The sequence below is a fragment of the Desmodus rotundus genome, chromosome 4, assembly GCF_022682495.2.
Source record: "Desmodus rotundus isolate HL8 chromosome 4, HLdesRot8A.1, whole genome shotgun sequence".
In the NCBI taxonomy this organism is placed as follows: Eukaryota; Metazoa; Chordata; class Mammalia; order Chiroptera; family Phyllostomidae; genus Desmodus; species Desmodus rotundus.
This window is the reverse complement of record NC_071390.1, coordinates 27,041,804-27,060,307: the sequence shown is the minus strand read 5'-3', so window position 1 is coordinate 27,060,307 and position 18,504 is coordinate 27,041,804. Positions and strand designations below refer to the sequence as shown.

At 42.4% G+C, this 18,504-nt stretch overlaps 1 protein-coding gene across 9 annotated transcripts in view; it reads left to right on the top strand.

Annotated features, from left to right (window-relative positions):
- PLCE1 (phospholipase C epsilon 1) overlaps nucleotides 1-18,504 on the top strand; it is a 332,067-nt gene that overhangs the window by 101,564 nt on the left and 211,999 nt on the right. Inside the window, exon 1 of one of the 9 annotated variants that reach the window (XM_053922229.2) lies at nucleotides 6,912-7,156. The exons of the other annotated variants lie outside the window; for them this stretch is intronic. The gene's annotated coding sequence lies outside the window, so the exon portion shown is untranslated. Of the gene's footprint in view, nucleotides 1-6,911; nucleotides 7,157-18,504 lie in introns of those variants that run through there. 9 annotated transcript variants of the gene reach the window in all.

Below are 18,504 nucleotides of genomic sequence, written 5' to 3'. Positions count from 1 at the left end.
TTACTGTCCATATTTTTTATCTTCTTTTTCTTAGATAAATCCTTTTAACATTTCATATAATAAGGGCTTGGTGATGATGAACTCCTTTAACTTGACCTTATCTGAGAAGCACTTTATCTTCCCTTCTATTCTAAATGAAAGCTTTGCTGGATAGAGCAATCTTGGATGTAGGTCCTTGCCTTTCATGGCTTTGAATACTTCTTTCCAGCGCCTTCTTGCCTGTAAGGTCTCTTTTGAGAAATCAGCTGACAGTCTTATGGGAACTCCTTTGCAGGTAACTGTGTCCTTTTCTCTTGCTGCTTATAAGATTCTGTCCTTCTGTTTCATCTTGGGTAATGTAATTATGATGTGCCTTCTTGTGTTCCTCCTTGGGTCCAGCTTCTTTGGGACTCTCTGAGCTTCCTGGACTTCCTGGAAGTCTATTTCCTTTGCCAGATTAGGGAAGTTCTCCTTCATTATTTGTTCAAATAAGTTTTCAATTTTTTGTTCTTGCTTTTCTCCTTCTGGTACCCTATAATTCGGATGTTGGAACATTTAAAGATGTCCTGGAGGTTCCTAAGCCTCTCCTCATGTTTCTGAATTCTTGTTTCTTCATTCTTTTCTGGTTGGATGTTTCTTCCTTCCTTCTGCTCCAAACATTGATTTGAGTCCCAGTTTCCTTCCCATCACTATTGGTTCCCTGTACATCTTCCTTTGTTTCTCTTAGCATAGCCTTCATTTTTTCATCTAATTTGCAACCAAATTCAACCAATTGTGTGAGCTTCCTGATTACCAGTGTTTTGAACTGTGCATCTGCTAGATTGGCTATGTCTTTGTTGCTTAGTTGTATTTTTTCTGGAGCTTTGATCTGTTCTTTCATTTGGGCCGGGTTTTTTGTCTTGGAGCACCTGTTATATAGTAAGGGGTGGAGCCTTAGGTATTCACCAGGGCAGGATAACTTGTGGCTGTGCTGTGATGCTGTATGTGGGGGAGGGGTCCAATAGGAGCAATGGCGCTTGCCCTGCTCTCTGCCGGTTTTCAGTCACTTCCTCTGCTGCCCACAATCAAATTGGGCCCTTCTGGTGCTGATTCCCATGTGGTGGGTTTGTGTACATTCTAGGCCCCTGTGGGTCTCTCCAACGAACTCTCCTATGAGGCTTGTAGTTTCTCCTGCTGCTGCCTCAACCCCCACAGGTGTTTTCCGTCAGAGGTTTGAAGCTTTATTTCTCCACACTGGAACTCTGGGTTGCATGGTCTGTCACCTGGTCCACCACCTGCTGCCTCGCTGGCCAGCTGCAGCTTTGGCCACCCCACTCCACAATCTGCCACCTCACTGGGTCTGCCAGCCGCCGCCTTGTTGCGAGGCCTCTCCACCCAGCTGCCCATCTCCCCCCTTCCTGCTGGTCTGTGTGAATGTTTCTTCTTTATCTCCTTGGTCATCGGACTTCTATACAGTTCGATTTTCTGTCAGTTCTGGTTGTTTTTTCTTTTTAAATTGTTTTTTGTTTTTAATTTGTTTTAAATTGTCCTTCTTTTGGTTGTGCGAGGAGGCACAGTATGTCTACCTACGCCTCCATCTTGGCCGGAAGTCTCAACTAATTTTTATTGAGCCCATAAAAATGTGCCTGACACTTTTCTAAACAACTTTACTGCTGTTAGCTCATGTAATGCCAACGCTTTATAGAGGTACTGTTCTTATTATCTCCTTTTACAGAAGCGGAAACTGGGGCCCAGAGAAGTTAAGCCACTTGCCCAGGGTCACACATGAGAAAGTGACAGTGCCAGAATCCAGAAACCGTGCAGCTTGTGCACCTAACCACCCTGCCATATTGTTCCCACTACTTCTTATGAGAGCAAACCTCAGTTACCTGTGTTTGGCTAAAAGTGATTTTTCCTGTTAAGTGTGGTACATGGATATACTTTGGGGGCCTTGTTGTTTTGATGTTGTTCTCAGGATGCCACAATTAAATCCATCTTTCCAGAAAGTCCCTTGGATTTTCAGGAGAACCAACTAAAATTTGTATGACATTTGCCAAGTGTCAATGTCAGAAAAGGTATTCTTAAACAGGTTGCCAGACTTTGTACCTACCTCGTTAAGACTTCCATTCTGTAAAGGTAACTCAGGGTCTGTAATTAAGACCTTGGTCTCCGGAGTCAACTATTATGGTTCAAATCCCGGTTTAATAATAGAACCTTCCTCATAGTGTTGTTAGAAGAATTAACTGAGGTTATAACTTAGGGCACTTTGCACACCATGGGACACTTAGAAAGCTTTTAAGGATGGCAGCTGCTAAAACCCACAATCTTTTAAAACTGGACCTGGAGTAAGGCGTGCATCTCCGCGATCAGCAGACATACCCAACAGTTTAGAGCTGAGACTGGCTTTGTGCTGCAGATTCCTGAGGCTACCTGGAAGCTCGCCAAGCCAGACTTACATTTTCAAATGTATTTTTAACCAAACCTAAAGAAAAGGATCCCCACAGTGTGAAAGAGGCCGCCATTTCCCAAGGGGAGAGGAACTGAGGGAAGCTTCTTTTTGTTGGTAGATGAAATGAAGGAGCGGGTGAGAGTTCAGGGTGAGGGAGAATCACTGGGCTGGGGGCTCTGAGTCTGGGTCCTGGGACAGCTGTCCTTTCAGCTCCCTGGCCACTCTTTCTTCTTCTATAAATCCAGGGGCTAGACTCCAGGTCCTTCTAGTGCTGACATTCTGAGAGACCATAAAGCCTCTCTCGAACTAGTTTAATGTGAGTTTGGGCCCTTGAAAAGATATCTCTGTCTTTTAGGCAAGTGCTGGGGAAGGCATTGCCCTTATATCCCAGCTTATAAATTTCTCTTGAAATTTGGAGCCCGAAAAAAGTTTGTCTCTCAGCTTGATCCTTTACATTTTGTTCTGATTGGATAACATCTGTGATACCTCCTCAGTATGTTTCTCCTATTACTCCGTTTGCCCAGAAGCTGAGAGCTAAATGCGGTGTTTAGTAACAGTGGCTTCCCTCAGACGACTCTGGTCTCTAAATCCTTCTTAGATTGGATGATGTTGTTTCGTTTTATGTATTTTAATATAGAAACCACACCAGATGCTTCTGCAGCATTAAACAGGGCATAAATCATTCATGCAAAATGGCATAGTAAATAAATGTAGAAACACATGGATGCTCTTTCTCCTATCAGCTGGGTCCAGCTTCTGGCTCCTTCCCCACTCCCAGTGAGTGTGAAACAGCAACACCAATTGATAGAGAGTCAGGCACACTCTGATCCTAGCACTGAGTCCTTTATGTTTATTTGTTCATTCAACAACCTTGCATTTGGGGGATGCTGTTATTACCTTTAGAGATGAGGAAAATGAGCCTCTGAAAGGTTAAGTAGCCAGACAAGTTCTCATAACTAGTGAGAGATTACCCCTTACCTTCAATATAGGTGGGCAGGCAGGCCCAGGGCAAGTCACATTAGACCCAAAAGAATTCCTTTTGTCCTGGGAGTCCTAGAGGCCTTGATCCATCTCAGATTAGGTTTTTATGTTGGTAATTAGTAAGCCACCCACAAACACCAGGATGTCCACACTTCTGATGACTGCAGAACAGAGAAACCTCTCTGGCTTCTGGTCTCCTGAGATCTATTCTGAACACCAAATGGTCCTATTGATTTAGGGAATCCCCTGGAGTGTCAGAGTTGTCAGCCCATATTTTGGAATGCATGGAATCGGGCTGTGGTTGGGGGATGGTTCCTAGCACAGCCCATGTTCCCAGGACAGCCCAGGCTCCTTCAGACTTAGATCTGGTAGGAGGTCAGTTTGGCTGCCCAACTGATGGAGTTGTAGAAGTAGTATTCCCCAGTGTTACTTGACTTCCAGAGCTGGCTTTAAATGAGGAAGCAGTTGGCCCATTTGGCTATAAGCCCTAAGCAGATCCTGTATGGTGGCATCATTAGTGCCTTGTGCTCACTCCTCTTTGCACTGAATGTAAGAATGGGCACAAGTAGGAACAGGATGGGAAATTGTTGTGGACAGTCATGGCCAGGCTTACCACCCAAGACCTGGCCTGTAGATAGACTGTGTAAGTACAGTCTTAATTTGGCCTCAGCTGGCCTCATTGGACTCAGCTGGGAATGTATCCACAGTCAATATGCAGATGCCTAAGTGTGACCAAGTAATACACTGTCCTTAAAAAACAAATCCAGGTTTTTTTACCCTCAAAACTCTCTCTTATTTCTTCAGTCAAATATTGATTGAGCCTCCCCCTGTGCCAAGTACCATGCTAGATTCCAGGGGGCACAGTAGCAGCAAGTTCACCTGCACCTGCCAGCAGGCAATGCACAGTGGATTACTCTGCAGGACGGTGCCTCTGGGTGGTCAAGAGCTGTGCTCAGGGAAGCTTTGTCTTTTGGAATTGCTTTGGGTAGCTCTGCCTTTAATCTGGAGATGGTATCATTGCTTGAAAAGCTGCCCTTTAGGAATTGCCTTCAGAGCTAGTCTGGGCCACACAGGAAATTCATTTCGCTATTTTATAGCCACACCTAGCATGTGACCAAAAATGGTATTGCCCAGCTTGATGACCCACTTTATTCCCCAGACTTGGCTCTGATTGACTTGTCTCTGAGCCAAAATTACATCCAACCTCTAAGGATGGATATTTACCACCACTGAGCATAATCTGGTTAGTTTTGAAATAAATTCTCACTTGCCCAAATTCCCACGATCTTTGGTGCCTCTGTTGTAACACTTAGCCTATTCTCCCTAGTGGTAGAATAACCCCTTTCTGCCTCCATTTCCCCCGGTAGTTTGGGAGCCTTTGGAAGCTAGGACTGTATGTACACACTCTGCAGTGTCCAGCACGGAGCAGATGTGCAGAAATACTTATTGACTAAAATGGAATGTACAGCTCTGAAGAAGGTTTCCAAAAAGGTGTTCCAGAACTGTGCTGAGTGACAAGTGTGGGTAGAACAATGAGCAGTGTAATGCAGATGGTATATGTGGGCTCTGGAATTGATCAGGGCTGCCTATAACCCTTACTTGTCCCCTTTACCAGCTGTGTGGCTGGCCCTACACAAATTGTTTATTCCCTCTGAGCCTCTGTTTCCACATCTGTGGAATGGGAATAATAATACTGCCTTCAGGGGGGGGGCACTTTTATAAGGACAAGTGAGAATATTCATGAAATGCCCTAATCACAGTGCCAATTACATAGTACACTAACTCAGTAAAAGGGGGTGATTATATTATTATTTTTGCCCTGGGGCTTCTATAACAAAGTACCACAGACTGGGTGGCTGCTATTATTATTATTATTAGTAGTAGTAGTAGTAGTAGTAGTAGTAGTAGTATTACTAGTATTATTATTATTAGTAGTAGTAGTAGTAGTAGTAGTATATTGGAGTGAATTCTTATTTGGATGCATAAATTCTGGCTTTTAAAAAATATCTTACCCAAAGACTATACTTTCAGGGATCATTTCTATAGTTCATTAAAAAATATCTTACCCAGCATTTTCATCATTTAAAAGCATATATCATAGAAATTTTATGCTGGAAGGAACCCTAGAGACCATCTAAGTCTAACCTCCTAAATTTACTGAGATCCAGAAAGGGAAGTGGATTGACTAAGTTCATACAACTGGGTCAGGCTAGAGCTCCTTTTATGTAGCATTTGATTTTTGTACCTATATTCAAAGGTCTACCTTTCTTCCAAGGGCCTTGCAAGCAGCTCTGGGGCCTAGCACTCCTGGGCAGCAACAGCCAAGGATTTGGTACGTGCACTTGGGGAGCTATAAGCGCATAATTCCCACGCTGTTGTATAGTAACCATCTGTCACTTTGCCAAGTGCAGAGCTCACTTACAGTGGTACGGTTGTGTAGCTGGCAAAGGTGGCAGGAACCATAAACATAGGTGGTTAAGGAGCACACCAGACAAACCCGGTAACACTACTTACCAGCTTACTCACTACTTAACCTCTCTGAGTTTCAGTTTCTTCATCTGTAGAACAGGAACAATAATAGTATCTACTTGTAGGGTTCTTATGAGGGTTAAATGAGGTATTCATGCAAAGTGCTTAGCATATGGTAAGTACTTTTTAAAATATCCCATTATGATCAGTAACATACTGAAAAACAGTCTACTTCTGGCATCCCCACCAGTCTCAAGCCAACCTCTGATCAGGTCTCTCTTCCTCACCTGTTCTCTCTTCTAAGCAGGTGCTACTGACGAACCCTTTCCCTCCCTCTAACCCTCTTCTCGCCCAGCAGTGACATGACCTCTCAGATCTTCCCATCCCTCCTCAATCAGGGACCATGGATCCCTGAAGTAATCAATAGCAGTTGCCCATCAGGAATGGTTGGGATCCTCTAGGCTTTCTTATTCACCAAAAGTTTAGAGCATGAAAACAGACTTAGGGCTTAAAGAAACACTGCCTTTCCTGGGAGCTGCCTTTACTTTGAAGATGTTTGCACCTCTGGTATCCTGCAGCACGTCAAGGCTCCCACCTCCCTGGACTGGTCCCTCCCACCATTTCCCCCTTAACTACCACATTTTTGTCCACAGATACACTTTGGGTTTTGTTGGCTACCATTTTTCTCTTGAGTAAAAACTATGGGTATTTGAGAAGTTCTGAATTTCTACTTGGAGAACACGATATTATTCATAAGACTGGAATAATCCAAATAACCCTAAATGTACAGAAGCCAGATGAATAAAACCCAAGGGTGAATTTTTTTTTCCATCCAGAGAAGTTGTATTTCACAGCGGTTCTTACAATGCCCTGACTCTGGATTGAGGCCCTTCCTTGATTCTGGCTATTACATCATTTCATTTCAGCTAATGTAAACACTCATCACCCTGCGCGTTGCAGGATTTTTCAGTACTGTTGGAGATTGGGCTTCTCTTTGTGGGTCGTTATAGTGATTAATGGTTTCAGAAGGAAGTGCTGCAGGGAGAGGCTTTGCGGGAATAGAAGAGGTGAGGCAGCTCCATGTGAGATTCTGCAAAGGGATTAAGATTTGGCACGGGACTTGGTTTCTGTGCAGTCTCTGAGGCTGAGAGTCTCAGGAGAGGGAAGCAGGCTGTCAGCTGGGGCTTTGCACGCTCTCATCCTGCCTTGAGGGTTGGTTGGCTCTTCCCTCTCTCTGCAGTACCCAATTTTACCCTCTTAAAGGATGGATGCGGATGCTGGAGGCTTAAAGGAGACAAGGTAAGAGTTCCCGTTGTCCAGGAAGTCCCCCAATGTTCTTAATGCATGGGATCCTGGGGCTGTTCCTTTACTCACACTGCTGTGCAGTGTTATTCAAGACACAATTCCTCTGAGACATTTCACAGAGAGGATCAGGGGAGTTTCTCTCCTAGTTAAGAGAGTTTCTAAGATGTTTTAACCCAAAATACTTAACTATAGAGACTCAAGTTTTTCTTTCTTTAAAATCACAACATTTTTAATCTACAGGATTTTGAAAAGAATCCTGCGGGTTTATTAGATGTTTGTTTTTTCTTCCTTTTATAATAGCCTGTGGTGGTGAATCAACATCTTGTTTAATGGAAACTTTTATATTCTTCAGAATACTAGCTTTTGAGTAAGTTGATCTACTTTTTACAGATTTGATTTGTTTTGTTTTTCCCTTTTTTGTCTTTTGTCTTTTGTGAATATGATACTGGTCAGGAATATCCTTAAGTATAACTAATTTTTAAAAGGAAAATACTATACTTAGGAGTTCAATGCGATCATATTTGATAGCATCCCTTGTTGAAATGAACTACGTGTTTTTTGATGCTTCAAATATACTTCGTTTAAAAAATTTTCAGTGTAAATGTCTATAGTTTGTGGGAAAGGTGATGCAGTCTATCTATGTGGTTAAACTGTTTATTCACAAACATTAAAAGTGTGTTAGACCTTTGATAAGGTGGCTCAAGACGGGCTTATTGGAACAGTAGTTTTCTGCTCACCACCAACTCAATTCCAAATTCTGTTCCTTTTCTTAAAAAAAAAAAAATCTTGAGTTAAAAATAACCCAGAATAAAACTTGAAAACTGTTTTGTTTCTCTGTATTTGGCTAACTTCATTGCAAAGTACTATGTTTAAGGAATTCAAGCTATGAATACTACTACTCTTGAAATGGCTCACAGTTCTTTCTGTGAATTTCTGTAACCCTTTTCAAGAGCATATGATGTTTTATGAGTATTAGGATTACAATTTCAATTGAGTGTTTGTTCCTTCTACAACCCTAGGAGACAGATAACAACAGTAAGAAAGTAACATGAGAAATCCTGTTAGTTTCCTGACACAAGGTCATTTTTCTTGTGTCTACAGTGTGGAGTTGTCGAAGTGAGGAAAGGGGGCCACTTGGTACAGCTCATTACAGTGAGGATGTGCGGTAGGAGTGGATGCCTGCTGCTGTTGTGGCAGCGGGTAGATCTAGGGACTCCTAATCCCCATGATTTATTGAAAGGAATTGTTTTTGCAGAAGACTCCGACGCTGCAACTTTGCTTAGGTGAGAAATCTGTCTTTGCATCCAGTTGTTCTTACTGTGTTCGTTTAATGAGCCTCTTTAGTTCATGTAGTCCTCTCTTCTTTCTTTGGGAAACAGACTGGCAATAGAGTTTTTGCATTTTGTTTTACTTTAAGCTAGTATTTTAGCCATTGTGTTTGCTTTTAGTGGCTAATAAGAATTTGAGAAGGCGTGAGAGTAGTTGTAATCTTTAGGGGAAAAAAAATCATCCCAAGGGTTAAAACTCTTAACTGTATAGTCCACTGTCTTCTGATTACTGAAGAATTAAACAAGCTATTGTTACAAGTGCTTCCCATAATTGATCCTTGAAAATCATCACTTTGTGTAGTGTATAAATGGTAAACCCTGATGTTCTACTGACTTTACTCATGGTCACATCAACATCTTATTCAGGGGTATCCTTAGTCCTCTAATATTTTCAGAAGACCAAAATTAAATCTGAATTTTCATTGTATTACCTTACCCACATTCTGTCTTCTTCCTCTTGTCATTTTGGAGAGAGGGGAAATTTTCTAGGTAAACAGTTGAAGAACAATTGCCATGAGTTATCCTTTCCTTCTTAAAGTGCTCTGGGTAAAAGGTTCCGCTTATTTGTTGTTATATCTATTGAAATGATAAGACATGGAATGGGGTTGGCTAAAAAAAGTTGAACAGTACGAAAAGGTAAATAATGAAAAGTCTCCTCCAGGGATTCCAGACACTGAGGCAGTGTCTGAGAGAATTTGGGAAAGGAGTAAATAGTGCTTTGGAACCCTACCCCCACACTTCATCAAACTTTAGTGTGCCTAAGCTATGCCTGCAGAGTTGATTGAAACACAGCTTCCTGGGCACCATCCCAGAAATTCTGATTCTAGAAAACTGGGGTAAGGCCCTTGAATTTGCACTTCCAGCAGTTTCCCAGAGGCCGATGCTACCAGTGGGACCATACTTTGAGTGGCACTGGTTTAAAGTGAAGGCCCCCTTCTTCTGTGTCCATTTTTCACTTTTCCGTCTAGAGTTTTCAGAATGCCTTCTGCTGAAATTAATAGTCACAGTAACCTAGTGGGAGAAAGCTGTGCAGCAAGTAAATCTTGTATCTGTAATTAGAATTTGGGTGGAGAGGGAGGCAGTGATGGAGAAAGATTAGTCTGTGTGAATAACTATGGTACGTGATATACACACACGCAGTGAAGGGCATTGCCTTACAGCTGGGTCATTGTAGGTTCTAACCTCGATTACAGTCTGAAATGACTCCATCCACTCTTGTGAGCATAACCTCCATTAGAAATCTTTTTGTAGGCTGTAATTCTGAAAACATTTACACTGATATGCACACACATGTGCTTGAAAAATGACCCTGTCTCTGTCCCCTTCGCCTATGCTTCCCCATGAAGGTCATTACATCTGCTTTGTCCTGTGGCAAATGACACAAGTGGATATGCTTCACACAAATGAACACAGGTGACACTTTGGTATTGGGCAGAGTGTTTTTTCCATGAGACCAGCCCCAGCTGAAAGTAGGTTTGTTCTCATTGATGTATTGGCTCAGTAAATGTTTCCTGGAAGCCTATGTGCTACACACTGCCGGGCCCTGAGATGCAGCAGTGAGGTGGACAGACATGGTCCCTACCCTTATGAAGCTTTGGGTATAGTAGAGACTCTTGGAAAAGGAGGTGAGTAGCCCAGCACTGGATGGAGAAGGGAGGGAGAGGGAGGACCACAATGTGTGACACACCTGGTGTGTGCCTATGTGCTGTTGAATGGATAGATCGCTTCTAGTTCATATGGAGTTGAATTAAATAGCTACGCAGTACAAGTCATAATGTTAAGACTGCAGGGACACCCCAGAGAATAAAGCATAGTTTTTGCCCTCAAGGTGTTAGCCATTTAGGGGAAGGTGAAACAACTTCAACAGTCCAGCACTGTACCATTCAGAGAGCTTCCCCATACATTGTGGGCCCTGGTGGCCACAGTGACAGTGTGACATGGGTTGGATAATAAAACATAAGCACTTGTCTCTGGCACCCACTTCTGCCACTTCCCAAAGGAGCTGTTGCCCCATGAAGAACAAAGGTAAAACACCTACTGTGGTTTATTTAATGTTCATTTCACTCCCTGGCATGTTCGGCCACAAGATGTCAGTTGAATGCAAACTGCTCAGGCAACTAATACTAAAAATTTTCATGTCCTCGCCTGCAACATGGGAAGGAGCAGGGGTGTGTGTGTGTTGTGAGGATATGTATATGTTGTGAGGGTGTATGCATGTGTTGGGAGGGGAGAGGGGCTTTGCCAGAGGCTCTGTATGTTCAGTGATTTCTCTGCTGGGGTCAGTTCAGCTTAGGATTCCAGTGGGGTCAGCAAATTGCACCTATGAGGAAAGAACTGTGGCAACTACTGCTTAAGCAGGTGAAGTTCACAGGAAAGCTTGGGGTACTCCAGAACAGTGACTCCATTTTTGCCACAACTGGCAAAGGGAGTTGTTATACTGTAGCACTAATTGGGTAAAGATCATCTGGTGAAAATGATGAGATGTAGAAAATCAATAGGATGGAAGCTGTCTCATGCATGTCCCAAGGATAACATGTCCAACTTTCCCCTTTGGTCTCAGTACTACAACTTGGGAGCATATAATAGGAGGGTTCTGAGGGCTAATTTGGGCAACTGAGTAAGGGGCTGGAGATCAGAACCTTTTTTGGTTGTTATATACATAATGGACTATGTATAATACACTTTATATACCCACATAGCTTTGGTACGTAGCATCCATGAAACAGGTGGAATTTGAGGATCCTAGTGAGAGCAGAAACAGGCCTAATTAGTTTTTCAGGAATCGAAGATTCTCATAAGACAGCTGGCAAAGAAGGTAAAAAACCAGGGCCGTGAAACAGATTTTCAGAGTAGTGGAAAAATCCAAGGAGACTCAGCATAAAAAAAGCCATCAGGAAATGCCCAGTGGGTGGAAATAGCCAACAGTTAGTGAAAATATGGCAGTAGAAAGGGTTATGGGCCACCTGACAAGGATAATGACATTGAGCTGGAAAATGAAATAGGACTGGCTGAGCTAAAAAAAATCAGGCCAATTAGTAATAATAAGGGTGTTTACTAGCTCTTAGATTGGCAAAATACCTCCCTGGGATGAATTAGGACAAACGATCATTTCCTGCGCTAATGATTTTACAGGAGGAAAGGAAGAGAAGCCCCGTGGAAGGTGCAGGGAGTATCTGTGTGTTACGGCTGTAATTTAATGACCCTAATAAGTTTAACAGTCTGCTGCAAGGACGGAAAACCGAGATAATATATACATAACAGGAGAACTAAGAAAAACATGAATAGTAATTATGAAAAAAAATTGTCAATAAACCTCAAGCATTTTGTCAACAAATTAAAAAAAAATTACCAAACACTTTTTTGGGAAAGCACAAAGCATGACAAGATGCAAAAAGCCATTTTGAGAGGTGGGATTGAGTCCTAGTTTCCTTTTCCTACCCCACCTTCTTTGGTCAAGATGATAAGAATAAATAACCACTTGCAAAACACTCTGTTCCAGGCATCAGGCAAAGCACTCGATGTGCTTTACTTCATTTGACCCTCATAGCCCTGGAGGTTGGGATAATAATCACTATTTACACATGCAGCTCAAAAAGGCTTGCTTAAGGGAGAGACATATTCACAAGAAAGAGACATTCTCAGAAGAAATAGAAAGTTAATTCAGTTGGAAAAATGGGGGAACCCACCCAGAAAGCCTACAAAAAGGATCCATGTATAATTTAAGGAGCATTCTATAAGGATCAGACATTAAAAATAATAGTGTCCTTTTTCCTTTTTGTTCAATCAACAGTGTGGTAATTGTGGGGGGGTGGGGTATAAGGGGACTAAATGGTAGTGGGAAAAAATACAATAAAAAATAAAATTCAAAAAACCCCCCAAAACCCTAGTGTCTTTTAAGGTAATTGGAGTGAAGGAGCCAGCCAAAGACCTGGTGTAGAACTTTTACAGGTGATCAGAACACTCCTTTGGATATATGAAAAGGAGCCAGCAGGCATAATAAATTATTTGCCTTGATCTTTTCAGAAAAATTTATCAAAATGAATATCACTCTTAAATCATCCTTAGAAACAGAGGCATTAGATCAAATAGTAATAGATGCGCGCAGTTTTCTAAACCTAGTTGACAAGCTGGATGTAGATAAATCGTGGGGACAGCTTGGCATTCATCCAAGAGTTCTAAAGGAATTCAGGGGTGAAGTCATGGGGCTGTTGGTTAAAGCAGCTAACTCTTAGCTTGAAAAATCCAGCAACCCGCTAAAACCTTCGTTGTCTGATAAAATTGCCCAGCTCCATGTCTGCACTATATTATCGGAACATCAATTACAGTATATACATAAACATGAAATGTAATAAATCAAATAAGAAAACATATTTTAGACAGCAGTGATTTTGAATTCCCAAACCCTGCCGTGTCACGGTCTTGAAAGTCTTTGTGAACATTTCATTCTTGAAATTGCTGAGAATTAACCCAGCCCTTTTACGATCATGTAAAATAAACTTATAATTATTCATGTGAACTCAGTAGCAAAAGCATGAAGAAACAAATGGGCAAGTGACTCAGTTTTTCAAGAAAGTATTCATCATACAGCATTGCTTCAGTAAAAGGGTAGAAGATTCCTGCAGCCTTGGAAACGGACGCTCACTGTCCATTAATTAAATAAAAGACATGTGGAGGATTTGGAAACTAATCAGCTTTTGAGCCCCTAACTGCACAGTCCAGCTGCCCAATTTGCCTGGTGGTCTGGCCCTGCTCCCAGCTGGCCCAGGCCTTCTTCCCTTTCTCATGGTCTCGACTTCATCTTGCCCTGCTTGATCAGCTAGTCCAGATGCCCTGGACTCTGCTTTGCTGCAGGTAGCCCTATTCTGTATCACCCATGGCCTGCAGTGCATAGAGCAGGAGTAGAATTGGGTGGAGAGGGCAAGAATTCATGGTGGAGTCAGCCTAGAATTCATGCTAGGTGAGCAGAGAGGCCAGTACAGGGAGTTGGTCAGGGTTAAAGCAAGCTGGTGTGATCGATGGTCATTCAGTTATTTAACAGGTCTTTTTGAGCAGGTAGAGTGTGCTAGGCATTGTACTGAGGATACAAATATGATTGAGACAGCCATTGTGAGAAAGATACACAAGTAAACAATTACACTAAAGCAGGGTTTTTCAGCCTCAGCACTGGTTACATTTTGGGCTGGATTGTTACGGGGCTGTCCTGTGCATTGCAGGATGTTTAGCAGCATCCTGGGCCTCTACCCACTAAACACCAGTAGCATCCTCTCACGCACACCAATCCAATAGCCAAACATGTCTCTAGACATTGCCAAATGTCCCCTGGAGGCAAAATCATCCAGGCTAATAGTCACTGAAGGAGGATATGGTAACTGTCTGAATGGAGAAAGAACAGACTATTGTGGGAGCTCTTGGTAGTTCTCCTGAACCCAAACCTGGTGAGGAGGGGAGACTTCATAGAAGAGCTCCTATCTAAGAGGAGACCTGCAGGGTGAGTAGTCCTTGGATGAAAGTCTGGAGGAGGTGCGTCAGGAAGGGAAGTGATCCAGGGTTAGGGAATAGTCAGACCTGGAGACCAGAAGGAGGAAGCCCCAGCTAGCCGGGTAGTTACTCATGAGTGATGGACACTCCTTTCAGTACACAACTTGATCAACCCCCAAGAGGCAGTGTTCATACCTGCCAGCAGGTTAACACCTTTTGGATGCTGTGCTTATGCAGGTGCTGCCAGGTGAGGAGCAATGTTGATTTAGAGGTGCTTAGCCTGATGGTTATAGGAACAAGGGGAAGAAATGGGTGTCCAATCATTGTCTTGGTGAATTTTCCATAGAAGTGGAATTCTGACTAATTGTCCCTTTCAGATCTAATGTCTAATCAAATTAGAGAAGATTCAAAACTTATCAGCAAAAAACTCACCTGGCTCCTCCAGGAATTGTTTCCAATTGCTAGTAAGTAGCTACAGATAGTTTCAGCAACTGCTTAATAAAGAATACATTTTAATGACCTTTAAAATGCCTCTATCTTCCTTCTACTCCCTCTGTAACTGACCCTTTTTTAGAGAGATTGGTTTTTATTTATGCCAACAAAGGCCTGTGTGCCCCATGCTGGGTCTGTCTCAGGCCCCACACAAGGATGAGTGCACTGGGGGAAGATGCACTCCGTGCCTTTGTTTTGGCGGTAACTGCTCTGCAGCTCACCTCTCCTGTAGGCTCCTTAATCACCATTGCACTTCGTGGGAGCCTCCATTCCTTAATAATAACTGACACTGAGTACTTGTGTGCCACAGACACAGGGCTGCGTAGGAGAGGAGAGGGAGACACTAGAAGGTGGGGGAAGAGAAATAATGTCTGGCATCATACTAGCTGTTTTCATGTAAGATATACTTTTAGTCGGTAGTATCATCTTCTTTTACAGATGAATAACAGGCCTGATTTCACACAACTACTAAGGGGTACACGTGGAATTTGAGTCCACCTATTAGATTCTGAGCCCATGTTCCTTCCACTATATATTCTACAGGAACCACCCAGACTGTGGGCTTTTGGGGGCCCAGCTACCTTGCAATTAGGATCAGCTGATCAGGGTCTTCACAAGCTACAAGGCAAATCTGGACTTGAGTGCCCTCCAGGACTGAAAAGGAGGCTGTCATCTCCAACTGTTCTTAGAAGCTTCTTATGATCCAGATTTAGCCTTATTTGGGCAATTGCTTCATTGCTTCATTCACAGAATGCTGAGATGGCTTCATAAGCCGGGACTCTATTCTGTTCACCTTCTCAGCTGTCCTGCTGCCTGTTCCCAGGGGCAGTATGGAATGATGCTGAAAAGTCCAGGACCAGGATTTAGGAGACCTAGATTCTAGGTAACCCCTGCCTTACCCTTGCTGTTGGCCTTCAGTGTGTTGCTTATCTAGCTGACTCATTTGCAAAATGATGAGCCAACCATTAACCCTATGAGATTGTCTCCACTGGTTGCCCTGGATATAGAATAACATGGTGGTCATAAAGGCAGACAAAAAGATGTGTAACTTATTATTGTCAGGAGGTACCATGTTAGCAATAGGAGGAACAAATTACCGTTGAATTGGTGCATTGTAGGAACTTAATACATATGTACTGAACAAAAGAATGAAAGAAACTCCATCCAAAGGTGAATTCCACCAAGGAACTTCATGTCAGTGAATCTAATTTTCCTGTCCAGCAAGCAGCTGGAACCTAAAGTAAAGAGGAAGCTCTTCGAATACTCAGGCATATGACACATTAGGCACAAGGCATTTTGACTTTTATGAAAGAAAGTACCAAGAAGATTATAACTGACAGGACCCCATCTTAACCACCCCCCTACCCACCCCCTCCATTAACATATGATGAAACCGAGGATCAGAGACATTGGTGGGTAGATCAAGTTAAGATGTAGTCAGAGGTAAAGCTAAGATTATTTGACCTATCAGTTAAGGACTGTTTAGACTGTATATAGGAGATGGAAATCCTAGAATATCTTTTATTTGGATTTTCAAATGTCCTTCATTAAGGTCTCCTAACAAAAATCCTTGAAGATTTAGCCATCATAGGCTTGGGGTAGACAAAATTTGGACCCATGCTTAAGAGAGCTCTTCGTAGTTACATGGAGGGAAAGGTGAAATCAGGGTTTCTTTCATAGTATTTGTTCATTCATGACTCCATTCATTCATTCAGCCAATATGTACCAAGCACCCACAACTGTGGGCCAAGCATTGAGCTAAGTGCTGGGATATAGTGGGGGACAGACATGTCCCTGCCCTGATGAACTTCTGGTTTAGTGTAACCAGACTTTTTCCAAAGTGGCTGGAGGGGGCACACAGTGAGCTGCTTAAGGTAATAAGATAGAGCAACCGTAAGAATTTCTGAGAGGGGTAAGTGGACAGGGACAGAGCAGATGGGTTTCAAGTGAGCCATTCCAAGGAAAAGCATCAAGTATGGCAGTCTGGAATTTTGCACAATCCAAGGGTTTGCACAGAAAGAGAAAGTTCAAAGGCGGGAGACTTGCTAGGAGACCGATGCAACAATCTGAGTGTGAGGGACTGAGGCTCTAGACAGGGCTGGAGCAATCAGAATGGAGAGGAAGACTGTCTGTCTGAGTCATGTTGCGAAGTACCTAGGCTGCTTGGCCTTGGGGGTGAAGGGGAGGAAGAAGGCAGAGGTGATGCTGAGGTTTCTGCACAAAGTGGAAGGAGATAGTAGCAATGGCAGGGCAGAAATAGCAGAGGCAGCGTGGTGGGAAATGACAAGGTTAGTTCAGAGCAGACTGACTGGGCAGAGGTGGCAGAATCGTCCAGATGAGGTGTCATCACAACAGGTGCTTAACGTCTTGGATGAGTACATCTGGGACCTTGGGGAGAAGATGACTTTTCACGTCATCGAGGAGGCTGAACTCTCTGGGAAGAACAGTAGTTGTAGAACAAAACAGAAGATTGCTGGGGATTCACCACTCATTCATTCTTTAAAAAGAAAACAAAACTTTGTATTGTGTAAGTTTTCAAACAAACACAGAAATTTTGAGGATAGTATAAGTAACCCCACGTACCTGTCACCTTGCTTCAGCATTTACCAACACTTAACTAATATTGTTTCATCAATCTCTTCCCAGGAGTATTTTCCTTTCCTACTGGAGTATTTAAAATAAACCCCATTTCATCCACTAATACTTCATTATGTAATTTTTACAGATAAAGAGTTTTTGAAAAATATAACTACAATGTTATCGTACCTAAACAAATAATATTCCAAATTTTACTCAATAACAAGCCTATATTCAAATTTTCCTAATTGCACCCAAAATGGCTTTTAAAATTTGGTTTTTGGAATCAGGTCTAAATATTACATTAGATAGCTATGTCTCTTGAGTCTTTTCATCTCTAACAGATCCCTCTCTTTTTAAACACCATTTATTATGGAAGAAGTTATGGTGATTGTTCAGTAGGACATTGTCTTTTTGAAAACACCTTGAATTGCTATTTGAGATTTACTTCTCATAAGTACAATGGGCAGAAAATTATTAGGAGACTCTGGAATCACTTTCTTAAATCCCTGTGTCTTATATGTCTCCATCATCATAGCTGAAACTGCTCACAGTTTTGAAGAGGGGGCAGGGTGCCAGACTGAGCAAGGGCATCAACTATTTCCTTGACCGGTGGTGTGTTGAGAGCACCCCATGCTTGGTGCTATGTCAGATTATTTAGGAAAACACAGGCAAAGTAGAAGTGACTTTGCTTGGCTCAGAGGAGCTTATCACTCATTTGGAAGGAAGAAGATAACCTGAAACTAACAGATTAACATAGGCAGCAGTATGGTGTTGGAAAGTCAAGAAAAGCTGCACTTGGCTCAACCCTTAGCCTCAACTGTATGATCGTGAACTAGTCACTTCACCTTTCTGAACCTAATTCCTTATCTTTAAAATAGGGATAATAAACTACCTATGTCAGGATTATATGAAAAGCAGGCAACATCGGCCCTGGAGCAAGACAACAGGGGGTTGACTCGGAGCTCTGTTTCTGCCTAGTAACATTAAGTACTGTCAGTCACTGGGCGCTTTGTGCCAATCATCTGCTCAGCACTTCATGCACATGACCCCATTTTATAGATCACAAGCCTGAGGCTTAGAGAAGCCATTTGTGCACATTTACCTACTTAGTGAACTGGGATGGAACCCAGCACATTAATAACAAAACTCACACTCTAAACTGTTAGGATATATTATTTTCTCAGATAGATTCATCAAGGCTCAATATCCTTTTTGTAAAGAGGGAGATATATTTATTTTTTTAAGTTACCATGAAAATTAAACAAGAAAAATATATTTAGCAAATAGCAAATGCTCAAAAATATTCATTTTCATGTTTGTTATAAAATAATAAATTATTATCCAGTGGTTGGACAATTCTGTGAAATATAACCTTTGCAGAGCCATCCACAAACATAATAGGGGTATGGAGAATGAGAAGTGAACTTGGGTTGAAGTCTCTATGGCGAGGGAGGAGGCAGATAA